The 21,935-nt window shown below is 31.6% G+C and overlaps 1 long non-coding RNA gene across 1 annotated transcript; it reads left to right on the top strand.

The window, feature by feature from the left end:
• The first annotated feature begins 599 nt into the window (after positions 1-599).
• On the top strand, positions 600-1,415 carry LOC145028892 (uncharacterized). Its single transcript, XR_013676242.1, has 2 exons — positions 600-951; positions 1,141-1,415. It is a non-coding gene; the product is annotated as an uncharacterized LOC145028892 (long non-coding RNA).
• Positions 1,416-21,935: the final 20,520 nt, after the last annotated feature.

Raw genomic sequence — 21,935 nt, 5'->3', positions numbered from 1 at the left:
CATATGTGATTTGAATGACTAAAAGTACGATTTTGGTTTTGGTTTTGGTTTTGTTTTTTTTTTTTTTTTTTTTTGGCTTTTTTTCACTAAGTAAATTTACAATTTGGTTAAATTTACAATTTTCTCATAAATTAATTTGAGTAAATTACACGAATGGTCCCTATGGTTTAGGGTAATTCGCACGTTTGGTCCCTAACTTATTTTTTTAACTCGGAAGGTCCCTATTGTTTGTTTTTGTTACACGCTTGGTCCCTGTCTTACCTAAAAAGACTATTTTACCCCTGATTTTTTAATTTATTTAAATAAACACACTCTCAACCCTACTCTCCTCACCTTACCCTACTTATCCATCATTTTTCCATATTCAAATAATAGTTTTTTTAGGTAAGACAGGGACCAAGCGCGTAACAAAAATAAATAGAAGGGACCAAACGCGTAACAAAAACAATCAGTAGGGACCTTCCGAGTTAAAAAAGTAAATTAGCGACCAAACATGCAAATTACCACAAACCATAGGGACCATTCGTGTAATTTACTCAATTAATTTCGTTTACATAAATGGCCACCGCTGCTACCGTTCTTCCAGAACCTCTCCGATCTGTAATCTATTTCAATTTCAAGTCTCCACAGCTTCCACCGTTCTTCTCAGATACTGTAATTCCACCTTCGTAACAAGCGACAGAAGGATTGACTGCTAGATTTGAGGTGTGATGTGCGACGGGTGTCGTTTGGCCGCCGGTTTCCGTATTTCAGTTTTCGCCTCCCTCTCCTGAACCTCTCCATAGAGCACCACTGATTTAACATGCCAAAATCAGAGATGTCGATCCTTCTTCAAAATGCAGACGATGCTTTCTCCACAACTTCCTCTACCGGTGCAACTACAGTTATGCTTCCAGTGGCAATGTAGCTAGGTTCGATCTAATGTAGCAGGATGCTGATCAATTTGTTGATGTAAGCTCTAATTTCTTTTCAATTTTGGGTTTTGGAAAGCATAATCTTTGCTATGCACTGAAGATTGTTCATATATTAATATATGGTCTTACTTTTCTTTTTTGAGATTGTCTAAAACTCCCATATTTGGCTTTTACCTGTTTTCGATATGCTTTAAATCTCATCGACTCTTAACTGTGTTTGTGGTAGCTAGCATAGTCAGGTGAATCTGTGATGTAGATGAAAGGAACATAAACACATAGAGATGCGGGATCATCAATGTGAACGGAAAGGTAACTACATCTGGAATAAAATTTTGATTCTTTAATTTGCCATATTTTCACTCGCTTTTTTACCATCGCTGAATGTAATTGTGTTTTGATTTTCATTTTTTTTTGTGTTTGACTCCTATATTTTCCGTTACTCTTTTATTCTAGATGTTATTCAAATCAGATCAACGTAAATTTAATTTGCTATTTCTGTTTGTTCTTGGTTCAGTTGTTTTACCCTACAATGTGGATTGTTTAAATTAACCATGTTTGATTTTCCATTCTAAATGTCATTTAGGGCTTGGATTATATCCTGTTCTCCCCTTTTGGTACACATAATTTCCAATTACCTATGTGTATATATATATATATATATATATATATATATATATATATATATATATATATATATATATATATATATATATATTTTGGCTATTATATGTATATATCCTAAAAGATAATTGAATTAACAGATAGAATGGCGATTGTCCATCTCATAAAGCTATCTCTTTTTAATAGATGTTGGGAATTTGCTTGCTTCAAGCATTGATTGTATGGCTTATTAACTTTATTAATCCATCCTTGATTCCATATATTACTATTATTATTATATTATGTAATTATATTTTTCTTTTTTAATGGTGTGACATGTGGGATTTCATCTGAAATTTGATTCCATAATCTCTCTCCTAAAAAAGGCGTTCTTAGTATAAGTACTTTTGTGTGTTTTGATGAAGAAAAATGTTTGTGGTATCATTTGATTTTGTTATGTAACTACCTCCCCTTCATCCTATCCACTCAAATTCATCTTCACATTTTTCAGTTATTCGCTAAGAAAATGTATTTTATTCACACTATATATGTTTTTTGATTATGGGTAAAGGGAATGTGTTTGATGATTATGGGTAAAGGGAATGTGTTTGAGGTTCAGGTTTTGGTTTGTGATTTTTTTTTTGGAAAATGTCACTGTAGCCCCACAAACTTTCACATTTTGGTTTATAAGGTCTCTATTGTTATTTTTTGGCTTTATAACGGCATAAATTCTCTTTTTACCGGCTAATTAGGGATTTTGTCCCAATTTAACGGTTTCTTTGCCTAGTCATCACCTAACTCAGTTACAGAGTCAACTCACCCAACTCAGATGACATATCAACGACTCACTAACGAGTTGCCTTGCTTGGGCCCTAAGGGTACAATGGTCACCCAATTCATTACCCATTTTCGTTGCCAAATTTGTGAGATTCACCAAAATGTCAGGTTGTTAGCCATCTCATTGTATCTTAACATGAAATCAAATTAGGGATTTTTGGATGACGCAGAAGCGTATGGATGAAGTCCTTGACCTGGCTCTCGCCTTTGAAATGGTGGAAAGGGCATCCAGGGCCGGGAGTAGAAGCCGGAGCCAACGAACAACAATTGATGATTCTTATCCATGATTGTTAAATCTTTTGCTCATCTGTTCTGGAATCGATCTTTGTGAGTAATGGCATTATCGACATCAAATTTGATTTTATCAATTGATTCTTTGTTTAAAAAAGTTTATCTACTCATTCTCGTTTCAACATCAATTTAGTTTCTTGTATATGTCATTCGATGAAATTAATGATGATATGAAGATTCGATGTTTTAAAGTTTTGAAAATACAGATAATTGTGGTAATGAACTCGACTGATAAGCTGTTCGATCTTAAAATATATTTGAAGAAGTGGGATTTGGTGTTTATGATGTGTTGAGTTCCGAATGGTTAATTTAACTCACAAGTTGTGTCATACGAGCGAATGAAATCGTGACAGGAACTCAATGGAATGAAATCGTGTTTGTAAGGGTGTTCTTGTGAGTCAAACTAAAAAGGTCAAAATTGGAATTATTGATATGTGAACGGTGTAATCAGATTTGAAGTACAGATATCAGAAGCGCAACTTTCACCTGCCATTGGAAATTGAACAAATGTTCTTACAGGTCAATGGGAAAGTCAAAATTATACTACCTGCGAATGTTCGACTCGGAATTGGTGTTGTGTTTGATCGATTTGGACGAATGGGTTCGTTGTTGGATACTTGACTTATCTCAGATTCTCAATTGGGTGTCAACGGATGCAGCCTGCTGAGGTGTGCCAAATAGTGTGAGTATGTCTCCAGCGGTGACAGTGGTCATTGTTTCTTGGAGTTGACTTTCGGAATTGAGATGGAATGATAATGGGGGTTGGGGGTTGGGGGAGAGTAAGACGAAGAAGAAGAAGCAATGAGAAAGAAAGAAAGAAATGATGAATGCTATTTTGAGGGGAGGTGATGATAATGACGATGGATTCCACATGGTTGTTCTCCCTCAATTTCGCGCTCTCATGTTCGTATACATTAGGTGGCATCTGATCTGGCAAATGAGTTGGCTTTTTTTAATGATGTGTACAAGATAATTGGCGGATTGTGAAAGGGGTGACCGAATGACCCCTTCACTTTCTAGAAAATGGCCTTAAAAGCTGGTAAAAAGAGAATTCATGCCCTTATAAAACCAAAAAATAACAATAGGGACCTTTTAAACCAAAATGTGAAAGTTCGTGGGGCTACAGTGACATTTCCTTTTTTTTTGGTGAAAGATGTGGTTTTGAGTTGCAAGATTTGGTTAAAAAAAGTAAAACCAAGATCTTGATTGCTTCCCTATGACTTGAATTATATTCGGTCGAATAGTAGGATAATATCATATAAGAAATGGATAAGAATAGGCATATGTTTAACCTCGTAACCTACAAACTCAAAGTGATTAGTCAATTTTTTGGGTGTTATAAAATTAGAGTTGAAAAAAAAATAGGAAAAGGTGAATAAAAGACATATTATATATATGTTGTTTTTTTTCAACGATGAAATTTAAGAAATTCATTTAATGAAAGTTCAATACATATCAATTGAAGGCAAACGGACAACAAGTTGCGCCGCTAGCCCTTTTTGGATGGCAAAATCAATTCTTCTGAAAACAACATTTGTAGATCTAGGAGATATGACATTAGAATGCATGACCCGTTGGATTATATTAGGGAACTCCACCGCCTCTGGTGCGAGAAAACCAAATGTATCGAATGCAAAAGGAACAAACACATATTGATTTTCTCTACATGCATTCTAGTGCTTTACCACTTTGCACGCAACGGATTTCAAAGCGGCATGCCCAGCTGCGAAACCTCTGCTCCCCAAACCAACGAGAGGAAAAACACCAGTAAGATCCACGCACGCATGCTTCCCTCCTATCCATCCAAAGACCAAAATGTCAGCCGGTCTAAGTGTGGACCTGCCATCCTGCGGGTCCGTCAAAAACTTCACTGGCGCTTCTTTCTTCACAGAAACTCCAGCACGCCGACTAGCATCAAAGAGAACATCCCGAACCACATCATGTCTATACTTGAAACCAGGGAGCTCTCTACAATGAACCGCGTGTACCCCAAAGGTATCCAAACATGCCTTGCGACAAACTGGGCATATCTCGTCAATTGGGAATATGAGAATCATTTGGGTTTTTAATGAACAATTTCAACCTTTCATTATATTTTTCTATATTAAATCTTATTATGAAGATTTATAGGTAGTTCATATGTATTTTTATACATGGTTTGTGGTGCAAAATTAAATATTTAAAACTCCATAAAAATATATACAAAACCTATCATCTAGTCTAATAGAGAATACAAGAAAGATGGTAGAGAGATTTGATTGCATTTTGTTAAAACTATGTAGTTTTTTATAGTTCTATACCTAATATTAGGTACATAACAGCCACATATTCCCTAAGCCCATATATATATATATATATATATATATATATATATATATATATATATATATATATATATATATATATATATATATATATATATATATATATATATATATATATATATATAGGAGTAGGATCAAATGAGAACACCTAAAAGGTTGAGAACGCGAGAACAGATCTGAACCATTTAAATACTTAGATCTAAGGTTATTATTAAATGGACTATTTATGAAAAATTCTAAAACTAATTGTATTAAAGTGTAACTTTAAAATGATCAGAAGGGCATAATAGGAATTGCAACTTTATCTATTTCCTATAATTTCTCACCCTCTCACCTATTTCCTCTCATCTTTCTCCTATTCCACCGTCTCTCTCGTCACTCTCTCTCTAGGGTTTTATAACAAATCCGCCTCCATCATAAAACTCACACCATCATCGATCTAGGCATCACCCAGTATTACACCATCACAAACCCAAAAATCGAATCTATACAACTCTTATTTCTCTTCGGTCGACACCACGCACAAGAAAAAATCACAGGTAATGGTATCAATTATAAAACTCGAAATTGGACCTCTTCTCTTCTTTAATCAATCGTACCCTTCTTAAATTCTCTTCTTTCTTTCTTGAAATTGATCACAGGTTCTGTTATATAGAGTGTAATAACAAGCCACTAGTTGACTTATGGTGCTTGACTGATCACTGAAAAGAAAAAATAAAGGCAGAAGATTTTTGGCCCGGTGGTTCAGTGATGGCAGATCCTTACCATCGAACAAAAAAAGGAACAAAAAAAGAAAGCGATCGAACAACCGTAGTCAAGAAGGAAATACGAAGGCAAAAGGAAATCGGGTCCGGTGGCTGCTGATCTTTCATCGAGAGATTTGCGATGTGGGAGGCGTCTCTGGGGTTGACGAGACTGAAGAACAAAGACGTGAAGAAGCAGCAAAGGTTCGATCATTCTCATCCGGCTGTGAGGTGCGAAGGAAGGAGGTAGTACCCTCGACGTTTGGCTAGACCGAAGAAGAGAGAGGGAGAGACGGAAACAGGTGGATGGGGCAATCGATTTCCTGCGAGTCCCTTTTTGGGTCTATTCTTCGTCGCCGGTAGTAGCGAACTAGAGAAAAATCAAGCAGCAACAGTCGTAACGAAGAGGGGGGCTGTTTGGCTTGCTATTGTTCGATTCTCATTTGGAGACTAACAAGGATTGCCTTGTATTAGATAAAGTTAATGATAATGTTTATCATGTGTGAATAGAAGTGTATTCATTTGCAAATAGCAGTGTATTTATTTGTGAATAGCAGTGCATTCATGTGTGAATTGAATAACAATGAATGAATAGCAGTGCATTCATGTGTGAATAGTAGTGTATTCATTTGTGAATAACAGTGAATGAATGTATTTATTTATAATTAGAGGTATTCATTTATTCAATTCTGAATAACAGAGTACTTATTTCTTAATAGCATTGTATTCATTTGTGAATAACAGTGTAAGCATATGTTAATGAGTATATTTATTTATGATTAGATGTATTCTTTTTATGAAAAAATGATAATTTTTACACTCTTTTTATTTTCAATTGATTAAAAAAAGAAATTGGATTACTTGTAAATTGATGTATATTTAGTTGTGATTGGAGTAGTATCAAGTTTTTTGAAAAAAAAAATCATTTGTGAATACAAATGTACTAATTTGGTGTTTGATTTCTATTCATTTCTTTTAACACACAAAAAAATGTGAAATAGGAGAAAAAAATTGTTTTTTGTAAGAATTTTTTTCAGTTTTAAAATAAATTTTGGTAAAAATGTTTTTTATATTCCATTAATAAGAAAAATAAAAAATTGAATATTTATTTCTTTTTGGTAACTGATCCTAAATTTAAGGGAATTTGATTGAATTTTAGTTTATTTTAATTTAATTAAAATATACAATTACTAGTATGCCCTTATATATTGATTGGTCCAGAATTGTTCTCGCGTTCTCAACCTTTTAGGTATTCTCATTTGATTCTCTCTCTCTCTCTCTCTCTCTATATATATATATATATATATATATATATATATATATATATATATATATATATATATATATATATACCAAAAAAGGGGGTATGGCGGTTTTTTCCGGGTTTACCGTTAAACCATAAAAACAATATGAACAAAAATTAAAATGAAGAAGAGTAAACTTACAGGGAAGGGAAGCAACCAGAGTCGTATGTGCAGCAGCAGCTTCTTTTTTTTTTTTTTTTTTTTATTATTATGTATAAGGGATATAATATTAAGTGTTTCAAAGAACTAGGAACTTAAGAGATAGGCTAAGAGAATCGGAAAGAGAGTGTTTAGAGAGACATGAGGGAAATAACAACAGAATTTTTTATTTGTATGAGAATTCAATAATCTTTACAATCGATTACAAGCCTTTATATAGGAAAGGATTGCGTAATATTTACACTTAAATAATTAACAGACAAAATATGACATTACATAAAGTAGGAAAAGACCACACACCGAATAAAGTAAAAGCACATTTCGAGTCGGAAATAATTCTATTACGACAAATTATAATTTCATAAATGGCCCTTGAACTTGTTATGACTTGTCATTGTTCTCAAATGGCCCCTAAATTTATTCAAACTTATCACTTGTATCCCTTGTTGAAAAAACATCATTTGCTAAAAATTTCGATGAGTACTATCAATAGAAACCAGTGATCCTGGTTCTGTGTCAACATGTTCTTCACTGTTTATGATATCTTCTAGTCTTAATAGTGTATCTCCTTCGCCGTTGAATGGCAAGAGCATATGCCAGTTTTGATGAGACCAAATTTGTAAGTAGTGTCCTTCTGCTAGGAGTTTATAATTTTCCCAACGAAAGCTTGCAGGTAGTAAAGGTGTTTTTTGAGTTGTGCATATATCTTCGTTCGAAAGATTCTGTAGAGTCCCAAAATTTATTTCTTGTTTGCATGATAACTTTTTAAGATAGCCATGTTGTACTGTTCTTTGGGTGATGAAGATTCTTTTTCTAGCAGGTCTGTATGTATGTTCATCTGCTGCTGGAAAAGAAGAAAAAATTTTGCACCCAATAATTGGACTGATGCTGTGAGAGGCGATGTTTCCGGCTGTTAAAATAAAATTTTCTCCTAATTTATTAAGAAGACTTTCTGTGCTGCTATTGAGGCAGAATTCTAAGTAATCTATCATTCCATTGTGATAAAAATTAATTATCTGTTCTTCTGGAATATCTGTAGTCTTTAGGTTTATCTGTAACAGGAGTATGGGAGTATCTTCTCCTTCATCATTCAATCTTTGGATTACTGTAACTCCTTTATAATTGATTTCTTGAAAAGCAATCTGTACAATCTTCTGCTGTAATTTATATAGATTTGCTGGAAATTCTATACAAATTTTTTGAGATACCATTTGCTCAAATTCTTTGAACTGATCAAGTACTGGCCTCAACGTTTGTCTCCAAGGGAGATCTAAAATGCGAACTTTAAAGCATTCATAATTTCTGTATATTGCTTGTGACAACCCCAAATCTATTCCCGTTACAAATCCCATTTTCGCTAACGGAATGCGTCAACATACGTTATTTTATGTAATATTTGGAATCGTCAATATCCGAATATCTAATTATATGCATGTCTTAATATCATCATAAGAAACATAACTCGTATGTGTTAACCCCGTTTAACCTAATAGAGTTGTATTACTTTTTCAACCACTTCACCCGGGTAAAAAGTTTTAACCCAGTTAACTTTAAACATCGGGTAGCCGTGTATCGGGTGCGATACCCGAGACATATGAAATGGGTGTGCACAACATTTGAACACTCTTTTACCACACACCCACTTTCTCTCTCTACTTTCTCTCTCTAGACTCGAAATCGGCCCCGATTCCGCTAATTTCCGACTTCCAAACGTAAGTACTCATCCTCTATCTTAATCTAGTCATGCTTCATTGAATTTAGGGGCCAAAATCATAGAAATCAAGGACCATAAAGGAGTTTACGGCCTAAGAAGCTCCTTAGGCCGTAAACCCCCAAAATCATGCCAAAGATCAAGTTTTTCCTTATTTTAAGCTAGTATACTAATTAAGGCATATAACTAGAAGAGTTTGGACACTAAAACACAAGGATTTGACATGTAAAAAGGAGTTTATGGCCCAAGCTTGTGCTTAGGCCGTAAACACCTCAAACACCCCCATAAATCTATGTTTAAAGTCCCAAAAACTCTTCTAAGATGTTTGTTAAATTGGACTTGACTCCAAGGAACACTTAAATGCATCAAACAACTCCATTTGAGGACCAAATGAGGAGTTTACGGCCTAGCTTAAGCTTGGGCCGTAAACACCCAAAAATTTGTGTCAAACAAGTCCCTAAACTACTCTAGTGCTTGTAAGGAATTTAGCTAAGGCCTTTGGAAGTGTGTTGTAACATTAAACTTCACATTTGGATACAAAATGAAGAGTTTACGGCCAAGGATGTTCTTGGGCCGTAAACTCCCCAAAAGTTGATGCCAAATTGTCCCAAAACTCATTAAAGGGCCTTCTAGGATTTATCTAAGGTGTATGAGACCATGTTGTACCATTAAAACATACAACTTGAAGGATTTATTGGAGTTTACGGCCCAAGAACAAGTCTTGGCCGTAAACTCCCCAAAAATGTCACAAATTATGATGTTTAATCCTTCCCTATTAGTCCAAGACACATACCATTAAATTAAGGAAGTGAAATAAGGCCCTAATCATACAATTTGGAGTGTCACATGAGTTTACGGCCAAGCCTAGGGGGCTTACGGCCGTAAAGTCCCAAAGGATGGCCTTTGGGCCATAAACTCCAAGGGAGTGAGCTCATGGACCCTCCCGTAAATCATTCATGACCTTGTACCACTCCCGGGAACCCTTTCTAGGCCTTAAAACCCCGAAAACGATGCTAGAATGTCCAGATACTATAATGAAAAGCATAAGATGATTAACTTCTTGTAAAATACATATTTCATATGACATTAGGGTCCTAAAAGGTGCTCAAGTGGTTATTTGGTACCAAACGCTCAATCGACACTTTTACCCGATTTACCTGATTCACCCGATTTCCGCGATTTCAGGTGAGTTCATACCCCTTAATGAACCTTTCAAATGTTTTAAATGTTTTAGGGGGGAGATACAAGTTGCTTACAAATGTTTATGTAAAGTTTTACAGAACAAATTTCGCATTACGAGGATTAATCACATGTGATTCACTACCCTTAATTCAAATCACATGTGATTTGTCCCTATGCCTTATAAACGGGTTCCACCCTTTTCAAACTATTTTTTTTACAGTGAATCAGAATTTAAATGTTCATTTAGAAAAATATTTTTATTAAATCAATTTACTTATAAAATGTAACCACTCTGATATATTTATATAAGTAAGACTTGGAGGACTTAGGACCGATATCTCGCCTTATTTCCTGTTCTTGTTTGATTGTGGGCTTAGGGTAGTGGTTATCTGTCCGAATGTCGTCGATCTCTTAGTTATATAATCCGTATATCAGTATGGGATACGAATGTTACTGCTTTCACATAATGCTAAAGTCACTAACATGCCAAGAACCATCCCCACTAAGACAACTATAATAGGTATAGTTACGGTTGCTACAGCTACTACTCACTAAAGTCATTACTATCTACACTATAATACTTGCTATTACTAGACGATACACTAGTAAGAGAATACACTATGATCAATACTAAAAGATTACTACACTATAACAATAGAGAAAACACTAAACAAACAATAATACACTAACCCGCTACGAGATACTCTATTCGCTACCCACTACGCCCGGAGTTTTCCAGCAGGGAGATGACTCTACATGTATAGATCTATACGGGGCAGACGCTATTACATCCCGACTGTTAATCTCAGTCCGCGCCGTGCAGGCCCAGGGATGCCACTACTTCACTACACTGTGCATGACCGGGATGGTCATGGGATCCCCTAATATTCTCACTATTTATGTACAAGGAATACACTATAACTACACAAAATTACTACACTAAATGATAACTGCATCCCGAAGTAAGTAAGTATCTACCACTAAAAGAAGCTTGCACCTCTATCACTGATTACAGGCTTAACCTATCCTATCAAAATTTTCATTTGAAGATTTTCCCAATGTACGTTTATAGTAAACTGTTTCAAAGAATTGAAAAATGCATACTTTTCCACAGATTGTCACCTACAATGTATTTTCTGGAAAAATATGGGATTTTCTAAGGTTCTACTATTTAAGAATGTAAATGACACATTTTTTTTTGTACTAATGCTTTGTATACTAAAACTCACACTAAACTCTTATGAACTCACCAGCTTTATGCTGATATTCGTTTACAAAATAACTTGTATCTTCAGGTCAAAGATAGACAGGTACAGACGCAACATTTTTGGAGAAGGTGGAGCACACAAGACCCATCTCTTATTTTTGATTTACTTTTGGGTGATTGTTAAACATTACAAAACACACTTGTAATTAAATTCACTATGTAAATGAAATGGTTGTATGTTTCTTGTTTTTACTATTATGCAATTGTGATGATACTGTTCACTACGTCATCCACCCCGAAACGTATTCCGCCGTTATCGGTTTTGGGGTGTGACATTGCTGTTTTTAATTTCTCGTCTTTTTTCTCATTCCTTTGTATAAGCTGTATATTTTTTGCTTCAATAATTTTTATTTTTTGTCTCAAAATATTGTTTTCAATCTGGCTTTGTATCTGCTGTGTATCTTTTCCAGATTGAATAAGTTGTTGTTGTAACTTTGCAATAATTTCCTCCTGAGCTTTGATCATTTGCTCTGGACTAGTTTTTGCTATTTCTGAAAATGTTTTCACCTGTTCGGGTTCTATGAAAAAACTGTTTAACCCAAAATGTTCCCGAGCAATATTCATAGCTTCTTGGAAACTATGACATCCCTTGTAAAGGGGATTTTGACACTGTATATATTTTATAACTGTTGCCCAATTATTAAAAATCCCAACTTTAGTGCCCCTTATGACAACATAATGTGTAAACTTCTTTATTTGTTTTTCAGGAGTCAATGGTGATTGTTTATGAAAGTAAAAACTTAAGGCATTGAGAATTTGAACTTTAAATGATGAAGTCTGTGGAACTGTCTGAATATGCCATAAGTTGTCTAGCAAACATTGTTGGTCTTCTGTCAAGTTCACCCCGATCATGGGCCTAAACTTTTTATGTTCATCGAAGCAAATTGGTAAAGTGCAGTTACCAAATGCTATAACGGCTTCTCTGTTCTGTGTATATTGTCTATTTTTTGAAGGTCCTGTCCAATAATGTGAATGTTGAATGTTTGAAGATTGTGGTCTAGATCCTTGCAAAAGGTTATTATTATGTGTAATACTCGCTATTTCTATATAAGGAATCGAGTTCTGTTGTATGGGTTTATGCAGATATTCTGTTTTTATTGCTGAATCCAACAATTTTTCTGTTGATGTTGTGTTTCTATCTTCTTCTGAGGAAATGCTCATTGAAGAGGAACTTCTTTTTTGCTGTGTAGGCTGTATTAATTTGCTCTTTCCTTTGTTTCGATTATCCATCTGCAGAAAATAATTTGTTAATATTTCGGGATAGCATGTCAGCTATTCCATTATTTTCTCCTTTTATGTGCTCAAAATTTATCTTATATCCACTTCCTTGTATCGTATTTTGTAAATTAATCCATTGTGTCCTATTTATTTTCTTACTTTGATCATTTTTAATAAAACGAACTATAGCTTCACAATCTGTTCTAACTGTAAATTCTTTATGTAAAAATATTTTAAATTTTTCTAAAGCATTTATTAAAGCTTGTATTTCGTAGTCTATAGAAGTCCAATTCATTCCTGTCTTATTAAAGCTTCCACTAGCATATGAGCATATTTTTTCTGTATCTTTTGGACTATATTTATCGGATTTGCAAAGGAGAACGGCTCCCCATCCTTCTTTGTATCCATCAACTTCTATTATTATGTAATCAGTAACTAATGGTAATTCTAATGATTTAATATTTTTAACTGCTTCTTTAATTACTTTAACTAATTTAATGTCTTCTTGGTTAAAATGTCTTTGTCCATTTTTTGTTGTTTTACTATATAATGGTCCCACTAATTTTGAAAGATTAGGAATAAACTTTCGCGCATAATTAACCAATCCTAAAAAAGCTTGTATCTGTTTTAGATTTTCAAACTTCTCTGGGAATTCTAAAATTTCTGTCGATATATGACTTTGTAATTCAATTTTTCCATTTCCTATTTCTAAACCAAGAAACGATATTTTTCTTTTAAACAATTCCATTTTTCTTTTAGAAATAACAATACCATTCCTTTTTATTTCTTCAAATATTTTCTGTAAATGCTTCTCATGTTCCTGTACTGTTTCACTGGCAACCAAAATATCATCAAGATATACTAAACAAAAATCATATTTCAGAAAAATACTGTCCATAAACCTTTGAAATATAGATGGGGCATTTTTAAGCCCAAAACTTAAAACATTCCATTCATATTGTCCTTCAGAACATGTAAATGCTGTCCATGATTTAAAGTTTTCATCAAGGTGTAATTGATTGTATCCAGATTTTAAATCAAACTTGCTAAAAACTTTTTTCTTTTGTATCAAGTTTATTAAAGAGTCTTTATTAGGTATATTGTAACCATCATCTTCTGTATTGTCATTTAATCTTTTATAATTATAAACTATTCGAGCTTTTCCTCTTTTTATTTCAGAATGATTTCTTACTATAAAAGCTGCTGATCTATGTGGACTTTCCGATTTTCTAATTAATCCCTGTTCTATCATTTCTGGTATCTGTTTTTTAAATTCTTCTTTATCTAAAGGATTATATTCTATGTTTGCTGTTCTTATTGTAATATCAGGATTTTTTAATTTAAATTTACAAATATAATTAACTTTTGATTTTGTAATATCTTCTCCTATAAGTCCAATTTTCTCCAAGTGTAAAATTATAGGATGATTCATACTTTTTGTTATATCTTTTCCTTTTTCTAACTCATGTGTTAAAAATTCTGTTAATAGCTTAATTGTTTCATTTTCAATGTTTGTCTTAATTTGATTGTGTTTTAAAAAGTCTAGTTTACCCTGTCCACCATGCTTTTGCGCAAACTCTGATGTATTGGTATATTTAAGTGTTGGAAAGCTATATATATGTTTACTAAGTGTGATAAAATTACGTGTTATTGTGATAGCACCATTTAAGGAAAAAATAAAATTTAGTCCGAGAATAAAATCATTAGATTTTACATATTCGGGATTGATATTAACTTGTGGGATATCATATTTCATACTATAGTTACCTGCAAAGTCTAGAAATTGAATACCTGTTGGTTCTAAGTAATGTGTAATAGTTATTAGTCTGTGTTCGATTGTTCTTGTCATTAATTTATATGATAATTGTTTATGATATGATTTAGGTGCTAGATGATAAGATATAACACTTTTAGTTGCTCCTGTATCTACTAATGCAGTTAAATCTAAAAATTTATTATTATTTAACCATAATCTACATTGTAGGTTTATCATGTTGGGTGATCCATCTGTTTGTATTAATATATGTTCATTTGTTATTTGAGACATTTGGTTTATTTCATTTACTTCGTTCTCTTCAATATTGATCTTTTTCTTTTTATCTAACACCTCCTCTAAAATATTTATTCTATTTTCTAAAGTTTGTATTTTTAATTTGTGTAATTCAGCTATTATTTCTAATTTTTCTATCTTTTCTAATTGTAATCCGATTTTTACTTCTTTATTTTCTTTTTCTGTTTTTTCTTTATTTATTTCTAAATTGTATAGCTTTTTAAGGCATATGTAACAGATTTCTGTAAAACATATATTACATTGTGATCTTTTTTTCTATACTAGGAAAATATCCACAATTATAACATTTTATATAGTTATTTCCTCGTTTGTTTATCCAATTATGTTGACATTCTTCTTGTTCTGTATTTACGTATGTATATGTTATTTTGGTTAAGTGCTTATCATTATCACTATCACTATATATACTGTATATTGATTCATTATCAGAATTATCAGAATTAAGAAGTTCTATATTATATTCTCCTATTTGTTCTATTAAATTGCTTTTTTCTATATTTTTATTTTTGTTTGGGCATTTATTAGCTAAATGTTTAATATCGCCGCAAATAAAACATTTACAATTTCTTGTTTGTGGCCTTTTTACATATTTATTTTTATAGTATGGTTTATTTCCTTTTTTATATGATGTGCTTTTTCGTAATTTCTTTTTTCTTTCATAATGTCCATATGCTTGAGGTGTGTAAATTGCTGATTTACAAAAGGCATAAGCATTTTTCTTTAATTGTTCTTGTAAAGCTACTTCTTTACATTTATCTTCTAATACAACAAATGTATATGTAATCCTAGGTCCTATTCCTAGATTTTTCTGTTCTCCATATTGTTGTTTCCATGTTTCATGTATATATCTTCCTAGATCTCCTGGAAGTTTTATAAAATATTTATCACATAAATTATCATCCATTGCTTGCCCAGTTTGTGATAATAATCTAATAAAATCTAATGTGAATTCATTAATATATTTCATATTAGCTATACTTAATTGTTCAAGATTTCTAATAGCTGTATCTTGTATTAATGTATTATTTTTTGCAGGGTCTACTCCTAAAATTAATGTTCTTATTTGACTAGTAAAATTATATGGGTTATCACCTAAGGCTTTTAATTTATTAATTTCATCTGGATCTTGTGCTTTTTTACTTTGCCAGATACCGAAAGCTATTGGTCCTAATGTTGTTTCTAAATAAGCAAACATGTCCATACTATCCTTTTTATTTATTTCCCACATTCTAACAACTACTTGTTCCCATGACAAAATTTCATCCATCCAAAGCTGTGGTTTTTGTTTTTCTAATAATAACATGCTTCCACTATATGTATTTCCAATTGGTAATCGGCTACCTTTTCCTTTATAACTAGATTCTCCGGTATATGTAACTGTTGGTTGTGACCATATTTCTCGTCCTATACTATCTTCTGTACTAGTGTCTGGTTCACTCCATTCCATTTTAGGTCTTTTTCTAATATTTGTCATATATGTATCATTATTCATAAAAACTTGTTCTTTTTTATAAATATCTGATAACATAGTTTTTCCTTGTAATATATTTTCTAGTAGTGGCAAATTATAATATTCTTGTAATTTATTATAACTTTCTTCGTATGTTAATCCTAAATCAGTTATGCATTCTATAATCATATCATCTACTTCATCTTGTATATTTAATTCTGTAAATTTTCTATTGATAATTTGTTCAATAGTTTTATTAATTTCTTCTGTTTTGAAGCTTGTATATGTTTCTTCTTCTATATAATCTATAATACTCAAATCATAATCTATATGTTCTTCTTTTTCAAATTCACTAAATCCTAATTCCATCGATTCGCTTTCTTTTTCATTATCTGTATCATATATTGGTATGGTATCGTATTCTATATTCATAAAGCTATACTTTGTATTCTCTTCTTCGTCACTTTGTTTTACTGTTTCTTTTTTAAAATTTAAAAATCTAAGACTTTGTATACCATCACTTCCTTCATATATATATAACTTTTCTTTGGAATTAATACTTCATTTTCTTGTTCTTTTAAATCATTTAATGACCATTCTAATCCTGCTAAATCTTCTGGATCTATTTTTATAGGATCTATCATTTTTATGGATTTTGATGCTATTGTATTTACTATACCTTCTATATTAACTTTATATTTCATTCCTGATCTATTACTTGCTTTTCCTAAAACTCCTATACTTATTACTATATTGTTACCTTCATAATTTTCATATCCTTTAGTTTGTAATGCTATTTTAATATTATGTAAATCTTTTATATCTTTTAATATTCCAGGTGTACAATAAAATAGTGCAGTGTTTTGACTCAAGTCTACCTCCATTCCTGAGATTATTACATTTTTTAAATCTGTTTTCCATGATTTATCTAATAATAACGCTAATATTTTTGTTCCTAAATTTTTTCTTCCTAAAGCTTCTATTCCTATAATGACTAATCCTAGATGTACAAAATGTTTCTTTGACTGTTTTATTTTTTGTATTGTTTCTGGAGAAAATAGATCAATTGTTACTGTATTATCTACTACCCTTAAACTTTCTTCTCTACTACTTCGTATTAATACTGTATTAACATTTAACATTCCAGTTTGGTATAATATTCTGGGGTTTAATATATCCAACTGATGTTGATTATATAAATTTATATTTCTATCTAAATCAATTTCTTCTTCTAATTGTACAATTTGTTGATTACTATTAGCTCCTGATCCTCTTCTAATTATTCTATTTACAAATGTGTCTGCTGTAATTATATCTTGTATATTACTAGTTGAATTTCTAGCATCTTGTAATGTTCTGCTACGTCCTAAGAAACTTCTATTATTATTCATTTTCTTGGTAGCCAATGTTTATAAGGTTTAGGTTTTCTTATTATTTTACTGTCTTCAATATTTAGTTGGTTAATTCCGTTTATAATTTTGTCTAAATCACTTTCTATACTAGGTATGATAGGAGGATTTCTAACTTCTATTAATGTATTTAGTTTTTCAATAATTTGTAATAATAAACTAATAATCTAGTAAATTCTGTAACTTCTTCTTTATTATCTTCTGGTTTATATTTTTTAACTTCTTCTAAAGCTCTAGTATATTCTTTAGAATTTTCCAGTTTTAACTTTCAACAATATTTTTAACGACCTGTAAGATTTCTTCTAACGTATTTATTTTAGGTTCAAATTGTAATAATTGATTTTCTATTTTATTTATAAGTTGTTTTGTCTCTATTTCTATTCTTTTAGGTTTATTAATTTCTAATTGATAGCTTAATTGCTGAATTTCTTCTTTGCTTGGAATTAATCGTTTTATATCTTTTAGTTCTTTAATAATTTGATTATTTTGTTCTTTAATATATCCTAGGTTATCTACTAATTTAGTTAAAAACTCGGTTTTATAGTTGTATTTTTAACTATTTTTTCTATTATACTTCTGTTATTTTTAAATTCCTTTTCTAAACTTTCTCCTAGATTAACAATTAAGTATGTTATACCGTTTAAGTGTATATTTTCTGTGTGTAGACTATGTTTATATTTATTTTTAAATCTACAATAAAAATTATAATTTTCAAAGAGACTTTTAGAAAGATCAACGCTTTTATTATATTCAAGATTTAAGAAGTCTAGTTTTTTAAAGTTGGTTGAGTTGTATTGTTTAAGGTCGAGACAATTTTTTGATGAATCAATGATTATTAAAATTCCTATCCCTTAGCTAAATCTTATATTCCTTTAGTTCTTTATTAAGATTTTCTTATATCCCTTGACATAAAATATATTTTTTACAAAATCTTAGTTTTACATAACCTTCAAATTAAACAACCCAAACAAAACTATCATATCTCCTTAAATTATATTAAAACATAAAACAATCCCATAATCTTCACCTGAGAGAGTTCTCGACATATAAAAATGGTCTTAAGCAAAACATGCTGCCAAAAAAAATCGAGCTTGTCTCAGTCTTTTAGATCATAGAACGTTCCATGCTCTGATACCAAAAAGGGGGTATGGCGGTTTTTTCCGGGTTTACCGTTAAACCATAAAAACAATATGAACAAAAATTAAAATGAAGAAGAGTAAACTTACAGGGAAGGGAAGCAACCAGAGTCGTATGTGCAGCAGCGGCTTCTTTTTTTTTTTTTTTTATGTATAAGGGATATAATATTAAGTGCTTCAAAGAACTAGGAACTTAAGAGATAGGCTAAGAGAATCGGAAAGAGAGTGTTTAGAGAGACATGAGGGAAATAACAACAGAATTTTTTATTTGTATGAGAATTCGATAATCTTTACAATCGATTACAAGCCTTTATATAGGAAAGGATTGCGTAATATTTACACTTAAATAATTAACAGACAAAATATGACATTACATAAAGTAGGAAAAGACCACACACCGAATAAAGTAAAAGCACATTTCTAAGAGTCGGAAATAATTCTATTACGACAAATTATAATTTCATAAATGGCCCTTGAACTTGTTATGACTTGTCATTGTTCTCAAATGGCCCCTAAATTTATTCAAACTTATCACTTTGTATCCCTTGTTGAAAAAACATCATTTGCTAAAAATCTCGATGAGTACTATCAATAGAAACCGGTGATTCTGGTTCTGTGTCAACCTGTTCTTCACTGTTTATGATATCTTCTAGTCTTAATAGTGTATCTCCTTCGCCGCTGAATGGCAAGAGCATATGCCAGTTTTGATGAGACCAAATTTGTAAGTAGTGTCCTTCTGCTAGGAGTTTATAATTTTCCCAACGAAAGCTTGCAGGTAGTAAAGGTGTTTTTTGGGCTGTGCATATATCTTCGTTCGAAAGATTCTGTAGAGTCACAAAATTTATTTCTTGTTTGCATGATAACTTTTTAAGATAGCCATGTTGTACTGTTCTTTGGGTGATGAAGATTCTTTTTCTAGCAGGTCTGTATGTATGTTCATCTGCTGCTGGAAAAGAAGAAAAAATTTTGCACCCAATAATTGGACTGATGCTGTGAGAGGCGATGTTTCCGGCTGTTAAAATAAAATTTTCTCCTAATTTATTAAGAAGACTTTCCGTGCTGCTATTGAGGCAGAATTCTAAGTAATCTATCATTCCATTGTGATAAAAATTAATTATCTGTTCTTCTGGCATATCTGTAGTCTTTAGGTTTATCTGTAACAGGGGTATGGGAGTATCTTCTCCTTCATCATTCAATCTTTGGATTACTATAACTCCTTTATAATTAATTTCTTGAAAAGCAATCTGTACAATCTTCTGCTGTAATTTATATAGATTTGCTGGAAATTCTATACAAATTTTTTGAGATACCATTTGCTCAAATTCTTTGAACTGATCAAGTACTGGCCTCAACGTTTGTCTCCAAGGGAGATCTAAAATGCGAACTTTAAAGCATTCATAATTTCTGTATATTGCTGTTTTTAATTTCTCGTCTTTTTTCTCATTCCTTTGTATAAGCTGTATATTTTTTGCTTCAAGAATTTTTATTTTTTGTCTCAAAATATTGTTTTCAATCTGGCTTTGTATCTGCTGTGTATCTTTTCCAGATTGGATAAGTTGTTGTTGCAACTTTGCAATAATTTCATCCTGAGCTTTGATCATTTGCTCTGGACTAGTTTTTGCTATTTCTGAAAATGTTTTCACCTGTTCGGGTTCTATGAAAAAACTGTTTAACTCAAAATGTTCTCGAGCAATATTCATAGCTTCTTGGAAACTATGACATCCCTTGTAAAGGGGATTTTGACACTGTATATATTTTATAACTGTTGCCCAATTATTAAAAATCCCAACTTTAGTGCCCCTTATGACAACATAATGTGTAAACTTCTTTATTTGTTTTTCAGGAGTCAATGGTGATTGTTTATGAAAGTAAAAACTTAAGGCATTGAGAATTTGAACTTTAAATGATGAAGCTTGTGGAACTGTCTGAATATGCCATAAGTTGTCTAGCAAACATTGTTGGTCTTCTGTCAAGTTCACCCCGATCATGGGCCTAAACTTTTTACGTTCATCGAAGCAAATTGGTAAAGTGCAGTTACCAAATGCTATAACGGCTTCTCTGTTCTGTGTATATGGGCCTAAACTTTTTACGTTCATCGAAGCAAATTGTTATATCTTTTCCTTTTTCTAACTCATGTGTTAAAAATTCTGTTAATAACTTAATTGTTTCATTTTCAATGTTTGTCTTAATTTGATTGTGTTTTAAAAAGTCTAGTTTACCCTGTCCACCATGCTTTTGCGCAAACTCTGATGTATTGGTATATTTAAGTGTTGGAAAGCTATATATATGTTTACTAAGTGTGATAAAATTACGTGTTATTGTGATAACACCATTTAAGGCAAAAATAAAATTTAGTCCGAGAATAAAATCATTAGATTTTACATATTCGGGATTGATATTAACTTGTGGGATATCATATTTCATACTATAGTTACCTGCAAAGTCTAGAAATTAAATACCTGTTGGTTCTAAGTAATGTGTAATAGTTATTAGTATGTGTTCGATTGTTCTTGTCATTAATTTATATGATAATTGTTTATGCTATGATTTTGGTGCTAGATGATAAGATATAACACTTTTAGTTGCTCCTGTATCTACTAATGCAGTTAAATCTAAAAATTTATTATTATCTAACCATAATCTACATTGTAGGTTTATCATGTTGGGTGATCCATCTGTTTGGTTTATTTCATTTACTTCGTTCTCTTCAATATTGATCTTTTTCTTTTTATCTAACACCTCCTCTGAAATATTTATTCTATTTCTCTAAAGTTTGTATTTTTAATTTGTGTAATTCAGCTATTATTTCTAATTTTTCTATCTTTTCTGATTGTAATCCGATTTTTACTTCTTTATTTTCTTTTTCTGTTTTTTCTTTATTTATTTCTAAATTGTATAGCTTTTTAAGGCATATGTAACAGATTTCTGTAAAACATATATTACATTGTGATCTTTTTTCTATACTAGGATAATATCCACAATTATAACATTTTATATAGTTATTTCCTCGTTTGTTTATCCAATTATGTTGACATTCTTCTTGTTCTGTATTTACGTATGTATATGTTATTTTGGTTAAGTGCTTATCATTATCACTATCACTATATATACTGTATATTGATTCATTATCAGAATTATCAGAATTAAGAAGTTCTATATTATATTCTCCTATTTGTTCTATTAAATTGCTTTTTTCTATATTTTTATTTTTGTTTGGGCATTTATTAGCTAAATGTTTAATATCGCCGCAAATTAAACATTTACAATTTCTTGTTTGTGGCCTTTTTACATATTTATTTTTATAGTATGGTTTATTTCC

The sequence above is a fragment of the Lactuca saligna genome, chromosome 2 (assembly GCF_052625555.1).
Source record: "Lactuca saligna cultivar CGN05327 chromosome 2, ASM5262555v1, whole genome shotgun sequence".
NCBI lineage: Eukaryota > Viridiplantae > Streptophyta > Magnoliopsida > Asterales > Asteraceae > Lactuca > Lactuca saligna.
This window is presented reverse-complemented; position numbering and strand designations above follow the sequence as displayed.